Genomic DNA, 9,675 nt, shown 5'->3' on the forward strand with positions numbered 1-9,675 from the left:
TTATGCTTCTTTATGGCCTTCCTTTGCATTTTTTAAAAAGATGCTTAATGACTTTTTTATATTTTTTGCTACCCTATTGCCCTTGTCATCCAACCTACCCCAACAAAAAACAAAGACTTTTTAACAGATAGGGGTAGTGAAACAAAATAAATTCTCACATTGACTGTAGCCAAAAATGTGTCTTATTCCTTATCTTGAGTCCATCTCTTGTCTTTCTCAAAAGGTAGATAGCATGTTTCATCATTAGTTCTCTGGAATTGTTATATTAATCAGAGTAGAAGAACAGGGGGAAAGGGCCAGGACCTGTGTCTAAGCTTGCACACTACAATCCATGAGCTTCCTTCCAAAATCTTGGAGACCCAAACTACAGGAATCAATCAATCCCACAATACCAATGTGGCAGTGCTCTAAACTGCTAGCGCTGAGCCAAAGAACTAAAAAATAGAAGGAGTAGAATAGAACACTATCTGTGTAGGGGTTGTGTGACACTCCATTAAACCTGAGAGAAAAAAGAAAAAACGCAGCATCCAGCTGGGGACAGTTCTGTCCCTCCAAATGTTACCTGGGGCAGAAATCTAGGCTGGTAACCATGATTATGTGTTTTTAGACATGATTATAACATTATCATGTCAAATTTTAAAATGTATGGTTTCTCAGACATCTAAAAATTTCAGTAGACCTGTAATCCCATCTTGGGGTATTCCTTCCATTGTTACATATTCTGACCCATTCAGGAGGCAAACACATTTTGAGATACAGCCCAGGGAAACCACCATCAAAGGAGATAGTCAATAGATTGAAATTACCAAAAGATATGAGGGAAAAAACAAAGACCTTGAATATAATCAGATAAATGAACAGGTAAAACATTAACAGCAGAAGGAAATCTGGCCTCCAGGTCAAGAAAACTAATTCAGGCATCTATGAATAAATACTTCAAAATAAAGGGAAATGATCCAATATTGAGGATACAGAGGACCCTGAAGAACTCGAGAGCATGGAACCACAACATACTGTTCTACATGATTGAGAGCAGAACAGAATTTATTATGCTTCAGCTGATTTTTTTTTTAAAGCAGAGGTAGCAATCATGATCTTGGGCAGAATTAAAGCTAAAACAGAATTTCATTAAAAGACATAAACAGGAAAACTATATTATGATAAAAGGTACCATAGATAATGAAGTAATATCAATACTAAAACTAAATGCACCAAATGCTATAACATCCAAACTTTCAAAGGAAAAGTTAAATGAACTACCAGTGGAAATAAATAGCAAAATATGAAGTAGGGGACTTCAATCTTCCCCTCTCAGAATTAGATAAGTCTAAACAAAGAACAAATAAGAAAGAAATCAAGGAGATGAATAGAATTCTAGATAAACTGGATATGAAAGATATCTGGAGAGAACTGAATAGGAATAGAAAGGAATATACATTTTTGTCAGTGATAGATGGTACCTTTACAAAAATTAACCATAAAAACTTTATAGTTAAATGAAGAAAAGTATAAATACTAAATATATCTCTTTTGGATCATAATGTAATAAAAAGTATATTTAATAAGAGACCTTGGAAACAGATTAATAATTAATTGGAGACTAAACATCCCAATCTGAGTGGGTTAAAGAAAAAATCATAGAAACAATCAATAATTTCTTTAAAGACAATGACAACATACCACAATGACAACATATCAAAACCTACAGGATGTAGCAAAAGCAGTAACCAAGGGAAAATTTATATTTGCAAATGTTTATATCAATAAAATGGAGAAAGAGCAGACCAATTAATTGGGTATGCAATTTTAAAAACTAGAAAAAGAACAAATTGAAAATCCCCAATTAAACACCAAATTGGAAATTCTAAAAATTAACAATGAGATTAATCAAGTGACTTGTCCAAGGTCACACAGCTAGTAAGTGTCTAAGGTCAGATATTAACTGAGGTCTTCCCAACTTCAAGGCCAGTGCTCTATCCACAGCTCCAACGAGCTGTCCAATAGAAATGCTAGCAATACAATAAGAGAAGAAAAAGAAATTGAAGGAATCCAAATGGTCAGTAAGGTAATAAAACCTATCTTTTTTTTTGCAGATGATATAATGATATACTTGGAATATCCTAGAGATTCAACTAAAAGCTAGTGGAAATAATAAATAACTTTGGCCAAGTAGCAAGATATAAAGTAATCCCACAAATGAAACCAAAAGAGCCAAGATTAGAAGGAAAGCAGAAAATTGACCAAAAAAAAAACCCCTATATACAGTTTCTTAGGTCTCATATCTCAACTACATAGACAACTTTCTCAAATTTATAAGAATATGAGTCCCACATCATCTCACATCTATCTGATTGGCTAAAATGACAGAAGTGCAAAATGACACGTTGGAGGGAGATGTGGGAAAAAAAACAGCAATATTGTTCCAAGAACAGCTGTGAATGACTAAGTTATTTTGAGTATTATAAATACTCAAATTAACTACAAAGGACCTATGAAGGAAGATGCTATCTACCTCCAGCGAAAGAAGATAAACATATAGTATGATTTTATGTGTGTGTGTGTGTGTTTAATGGTAACGTCTAGTAAAAAGTGGGAAGGGGGGAGAAAAAAATTAAAAGTGCACAGCAGAGAACAAAAGAAAACTCAGAAGGAAGCCCAGAAAAGCGGGGTAGCTTTGAAAATGATGTGTAATATTTATTACATAGTTTTTCATGGTTTCATATTGAATCCTCTTTTTGTGCTGTGTACGTGGAAATTTTTTTTGTTGTCTTTTTGTATTTAATTTCAAAATTACATAGATAGTAACACCATACTGGCATAAGACTTCAATATCCCTCTCTTATTTTTGTTTTGGTCTAACAGAAAGACAAACAAAAGGAAAAGCATAAAATTGAACAAATTGCTGGAGATTCTCGAGTTAAAAGAATTATGACATCTTCTAACAGGAACTGCAAAAGAATACACACACACACACACACACACACACACACATACATATATATGTGTATTTCTCAGCACCACATAGAACTTTTACAAAATCTGACCATATATTAGGACAGAGGGATATTACAAATAAATTTTGTAAAAAGGCAGAAACAGTAAGCATACCCTTTATAGATGATAATGCAATAGAAAGTTATTTGTTCAGGGACCACCAAAAATCGACATTGATCCAAATAAAATTGAACAATGAGTCCTAAATATTGAGTGGGTCAAAGAACAAATCATAGAAATAATAAACATGTGAAAGCACTTATAATGTATTATATAATCATATTGCTTGCACTCTCAATGGGTGGGAGAGGGGCAAAGAAGGAGTCCTAACAAATTCCTTTTATGAAACAAATATGGTGCTTAACCTAAACCAGAAAGAGCAAAAACAGAGAAAGAAAATTATAGATCAATTTCACTAATGAATATTAATGCAAAAATCCTAAATAAAATACCAGTCAGGAGACTACAATAATATATCATGAAGAATATACATTCTGACCAAGTGGGATTTATATTAGGAATGCAACGATAATTTAATGTAAGGAAAACTACTATATTAGTAGTTTGAATATGTGAATAACAAAAGTAACAAAAATATATGATTATGTCAGTTATTTTTTATCAATAATATAAAATATTTTCTGGGTTATTTGATTGGCATAACATTAAAGGTATAAATTGCCTTTGCCAGTATTGTCATTTTTATTATATTTACATAGCCTAGCCATGAGAAATTAATATTGTTCCAGTTAATTAAGTCTCACCTTATAATTGAATCTTTACAAGTCTTTGTGTACTTGCAAAGGTTGATCCCCAGATATTTCAAGCATTTTATACTTATTTGTAATGAGATTTTCTTTTGTTATTGCTTCTTGAGTTTTATTATTATTATATAGAAGTATTTTTGATGTTTAAGGGTTTATTTTGTAGTCTGCAACATTACTGAATCTATTCATTGTTTCAGTTAGCATCTTTGTTGATTCCATAGGATTTTCCACATACATTATTATCATATTATCATTTTATCTATTCTTTACCTATTTTTATACCTTTAATTTATTTTTTCTTATCTTATTGCTCTTGCTAGCATTTCCAGAACTATATCAAATAATAATAGTGATAGTGGACATCCTTGTTTCACTCTGGTAGTTATTAGAAAACATTCTAGTGTATATGATGCTTACTTTTGGTTTTAGATAGATGCTTTTTGTGAGATTATAAAATGTTTTTCTATACTTTATGAGGGTGTTTTTTTTGAGTTTTTTAGCAAAAAAGAGTACTATATGTGTTTCTAAAGGCTTTTTCTTCATCTTTTGAGATAATCATGCAGTTTTCATGAGGAAGAATGAAATAAGCAGAGCCAAGAAAAAAACATACATGATAAATACAAGTGTAAATGGGAAGGATTCTAGATTATCCCCATTACAGATACTGCTTGCTGATGGTTTTAGATAGATACTTATCCGGGGTGGCTAGGTGGTGCAGTGGATAAAGCACTGGCCCTGGATTCAGGAGTACCTGAGTTCAAATCCGGCCTCAGACACTTGACACTTACTAACTGTATGACCCTGGGCAAGTCACTTAACCCCCACTGCCCCGCAAAAAAAAAAAAAAAAAAAAAGATAGATACTTATCATTTTAATGAAAATTCCATTTATTCCTATGTTCTGTAGTGTTTTTGATAGGGTTGGGCATTGTATTGTGTCAAGGGCTTTTTCTGCATCTTTTGAAATAAACATGATTTCTGTCGGTTTTGTTATTGATGTGATCAATTATGCTGATAGTTTTCCTAATATTGAACCAGCCCTATATTCCTGGTATAAATCTCACCTGGTCATAGTATATGATCCTTGTGATATATTACTGTCATCTCCTTGCTAGTATTTTATTTAAAATTTTTTGCATCAATATTCATTAGGGAAATTGATCTATAGTGTTCTTTTTCTGTTTTCGCTTTTCCTGATTTAGGTATCATAACATGATATTTGTGTCATAAAAGGAATTTGGTAGGACTCCACCTATTTTCACAAATAGTTTATATAGTATTGGAATTAATTGTTCTTTAAATGTTTGGTAGAATTCAATTCCAAATTCATCTGGCCCTGGGGATCTTTCTTAGGGAGTTCATTGATGGCTAGTTTAATTTTTCTAAGATTGGGTTATTAAGTATTCTAGTTTCTCTTCTGTTAATCTTGGAAATTTATATTTTTGTAAATATCCATTTTGCTTAGATTGTCAGATTTATTGGCACATAATTGGGCAAAATAGCTCCTAATAATTGTTTTAATTTCTTCCTCATTGGTGATGAATTTGCCCCTTTTCATTTTTGATATTGGTAATTTTATTTTCTTTTTTTCATCAAATTAATCAATGGTTTATCTATTTTATTCGTTTTTTTCATAAAACAAACTAGTTTTGTTTATTATTAGTTCGATGGTTTTCTTACTTTCACTTTTATTAATTGCTCCTTTGATTTTCAGGATTTCCAATTTGGTGTTTAATTGAGAAATTTTAATTTGTACCTTTTCTAGTTTGTTTGTTTTTTAAGTTGCATGCCCAATTCATTGATCTGCTCTTTCTCTATTTTACTGATGTAAGCATTTAGAGATATAAAATTCCCCCTAAGTACTGTTTTGACTACATCCCAAAAATTTTGATATGTTGTCTCACCATTCTCTATTGATTCTTTCTTTGATTTGTTCTTTGACCCACTCACTCTTTAGGACTAGATTATTAAGTTTCCAATTAATTTTTAATCTTTCTCCTGCCCTTTATTGAATGTACTTTTTATTGAATTATGATCTGAAAAACATGCATTTAATATTTCTGATTTTCTATATTTGGTTTTAAGGTTTTCATGCCCTAATACATGGTCAATTTTTGTGTAAGTACCAAGTACTTCTGAGAAAAAGGTATATTCCTGTCTATTCCCATTCCATTTTCTCCAGAGGTCTGTCATATCTAACTTTTCAAAAATTCTTTTCCCCTCCTTAACTGCTTTATTGTTGTTTTTTTTCAGTAGATTTATCTAATTCTGAGAGGGGAAAGTTGAGGTCCCTTATTAATACATTTTTATTTTCTATCTCCTCTTGTAACTCATTTAACTTCTTTAAAATTTTAGATACTATAACATTTGGTACATATATGTTTATTATAGCTATTATTTCATTATCTATGGTACCTTTTAGCAAAATCTAGTTTCTTTCCTTATCTATTTTAATTAGACCTATTTTTGCTTTTGTTTTGTCTGAGATCACAATTGCTAGCCCTGCTTTTTTTACTTCAGCTGAAAAATAATAGATTCTGCTCTACATTTACTCTGTGTGTGTCTCTGTGCTTCAAATCAACAGTGTAAATAGAAAGAATAAACACCCCCTACATCATTTAGACATAAAAGGTCATACCATAGGTAAATTAGGGAGGAAGGAATAGTTTACCTCTCAGATTTATGGAAAGTAGAACAGTTTATGTCCAAACAAGAGATAGAGACTATTATGAAATGCAAAATGGATGATTTTGATTACATTAAATTAAAAAGGTTTTGTACAAAAAATATTTATAGCTACTCTTTATGTGGTGGCAAGGAATTGGAAGTTGAGGGGATGCCCATCAATTGGGGAATGGCTGGACAAGTTGTGGTATGTGAATACAATGCAATACTATTGTGCTGTAAGAAACGATGAGCAGGAGGAGTTCAGAGAAACCTGGAGGGTCTTGCGTAGGCTGATGGTGAGTGAGGTGAGCAGAACCAGAAGAACATTGTACACAGTATCATCAACATTGACTGTTGATCTACTGTGATGGACTATATTCTTCTCACCAATGCAGTGGTACAAAAGAGTTCCAGGAAACTCATGATAGAAGAGGATCTCCAAATCCAAGAAAAAAAAAAAAAAGAACTGTGGAGAATAGATGCTGAATGAACCATACTATTTCTTTTGGTTTTGGTGCTGTTATTTTTTCTATTTTGAGGTTTTTCATCATTGCTCTGATTTTTCTCTTATAACATGACTAATGCAGAAATAGGATTAATGTTATTATGTGTATATATACATATATGTAACCTATATCAGATTACCTGCTGTCTAGGGGACGGGGGAGGGAGGGAAGGGAGGGAGAAAAATCTGAAATTGTAAAGCTTGTATAAACAAAAGTTGAGAACTATCTTTACATGTAACAGGAAAAAAATAAAATACTTTATTAATTAAAAAAATAAAAATAAAAATGTGGGTTAAAAAAAAAGTAAGCTAGGGGCAGCTAGATGGCGCAGTGGATAGAGCACCGGCCCTGGAGTCAGGAGTGCCTGAGTTCAAATCCGGCCTCAGACACGTAACTCTTGCTAGCTGTGTGACCCTAGGCAAGTCACTTAACCCCAATTGCCTCACTAAAGAACAAAACAAAAAAAAAATCCAAAAAAAAAAAAAGTAAGCTATACTAAGAGATTTGAAGCCTAATAAATAATTTTTCTGTTATTTGTATAAAAAAAAAGGTTTTCTACAAACAGAAGTAATGCATCCAAAATTAGAAGGGAGGCAGAAAGCTGGGAAATAATTTTTACAGCCAGTATTTATGATAAAGGCCTCATTTCTAAAATATATAGGGAACTGAATCAAATTTATAAGAATGTAATTCATTCCCCAATTGAGAAATGGTCAAAGGACATGAACAGGCAATTTTCAGATGAAGAAATCAAAGCTATCTATTGCCATATGAAAAAAAATGCTCTAAATCACTATTGATTAGAGAAATACAAACTAAAACAACTCTGAGGTACCACCTCATACCTATCAGATTGGCTAATATGACAAAAAAGGAAAATAATAAACGTTGGAGAAGCTGTGGGGAGATTGGAACACTTATGCATTGTTGGTGGAGTTGTAAATTGATCCAACCATTCTGGAGAGCAATTTGGAACTATGCCCAAAGGGCTATAAAGCTGTGTATACCCTTTGACCCAGCAATACCACTATTAGGTCTTTTTACCAAAGAGATCATAAAAAAGGGAAAAGGATTCACATGTACAAAAATATTTATAGCAACTCTCTTTGTGGTGACAAGGAATTGGAAATTGAGGGGATGCCCATCAATTGGGGAATGGCTGAACAAATTGTGGTATATGAATGTAATGGAATACTATTGTGCTGTAAGAAACGATGAACAGGAAGATTTCAGAGAAACCTGGAAGGAATTGTACGAACTGATATTGAGTGAGATGAGGTGAACCAGGAGAACATTGTACACAGTATCAACAACACTGTGTGTTGATCAACTGTGATAGCAATGCAATGGTCCAAGATAGTTCCAAAGGACTCATGATAGAAAATGATCTCCAAATCCAGAAAAAAAGAACTATGGAATCTGGATTCAGATTGAACCATATTATTTCTATTTTGTTGTTGTTGTTGTTTTTCTCTTTTGAGGTTTTTACTGTTCCTTCAAGACTATGATACAACTTATAAAGAGGAGAAAATCTTGGTACATGATATTCCAGAGAGCAAAAGACAGGTTTACAACCAAGTTTCTTATGCTGTAAAACTGAACACAACCTATTTTTCCTATTAAAAGGGAAAAAATAGACCTTTCATAAAATGGAGAACTGTCATTTGTTCTAGATGAAAATATAAGAGCTAGTAGAAACTTTAAAAGGCAAGAACAGGAATCGAGAAAAATCTAGAAAGATAAATGCATTTAACAATTGAAAGGGTTGATAGGATAAAGCATATACTTTCTAATAGAAAAGTTCCTTTTAGATGAGCACTGTCTTTAAGAGTCACAGAAAAAAATATTAACACTGGGACTGGGTGTGATTTTTTTTTTTTTTTTTGCACTTTAAGAGAGAAAAGAGGGGCAGCTAGGTGGCGCAGTGAGTAGAGCACCAGCCCTGGAGTCAGGAGGACCTGAGTTCAAATTTGGCCTCAGACACTAAACACTCACTAGCTGTGTGACCCTGGGCAAGTCACTTAACCCCAATTGCCTCACCAAAAAAAAAAAGAGAGAGAGATAAGAAATACACTAGGAACAACATAAGAGAAAAAAAGGAGAGAAGCCTATCATTTTGCCTAATTATGTGATTAAAAGTATATAGATACATAAAAGAAGGATCCAGGAGATAAGGCAGGGAATTTCATGATCTTCATTCTCATCTGAAACTGGCCCCCCAAGGAAAGTGAGTGATGGGGAGGGGGAGAGACAGAGGGAGAGATAGAGACAGAAACAGAGACAGAGAGAGATGGGTTGTGGTGTATAGAAATACATTAAAATCAACAAGGAAACAAGAAACAAGATAAATAGGGTAAGGTGAAGGAGAGGGGAAGGTTTAAGATGGGTATGGATCTGGAGAGTTAATAGTCACAAGCACAACTTTGAAGGTTGGATCATAAAACAGGAATTTAAAAGAAAATAAAAGAACCAGAGATGAGGGATTTGGCTTGGTGAGAATAAAGGAAAAGAGAAGTAGGATCTGACAATTACAATTATAAATTACTTGTGGACAGCTAGATGGTGCAGTGGATAGAGCACTGACCATGAAGTTGGGACGACTGAGTTCAAATCTCACCTCAGACACTTACTAGCTGTGTGACCCTGGGCAAGTCACTTAACCCCAATCGCCTTAAACATCCAGGGCCATCTCCAGTCCTTCTGATGTATATCTTGCCCCTGGACCCAGGTGGCTCTGGAGCA

Source organism: Dromiciops gliroides, chromosome 3 (genome assembly GCF_019393635.1).
Source record: "Dromiciops gliroides isolate mDroGli1 chromosome 3, mDroGli1.pri, whole genome shotgun sequence".
Taxonomy (NCBI): Eukaryota; Metazoa; Chordata; class Mammalia; order Microbiotheria; family Microbiotheriidae; genus Dromiciops; species Dromiciops gliroides.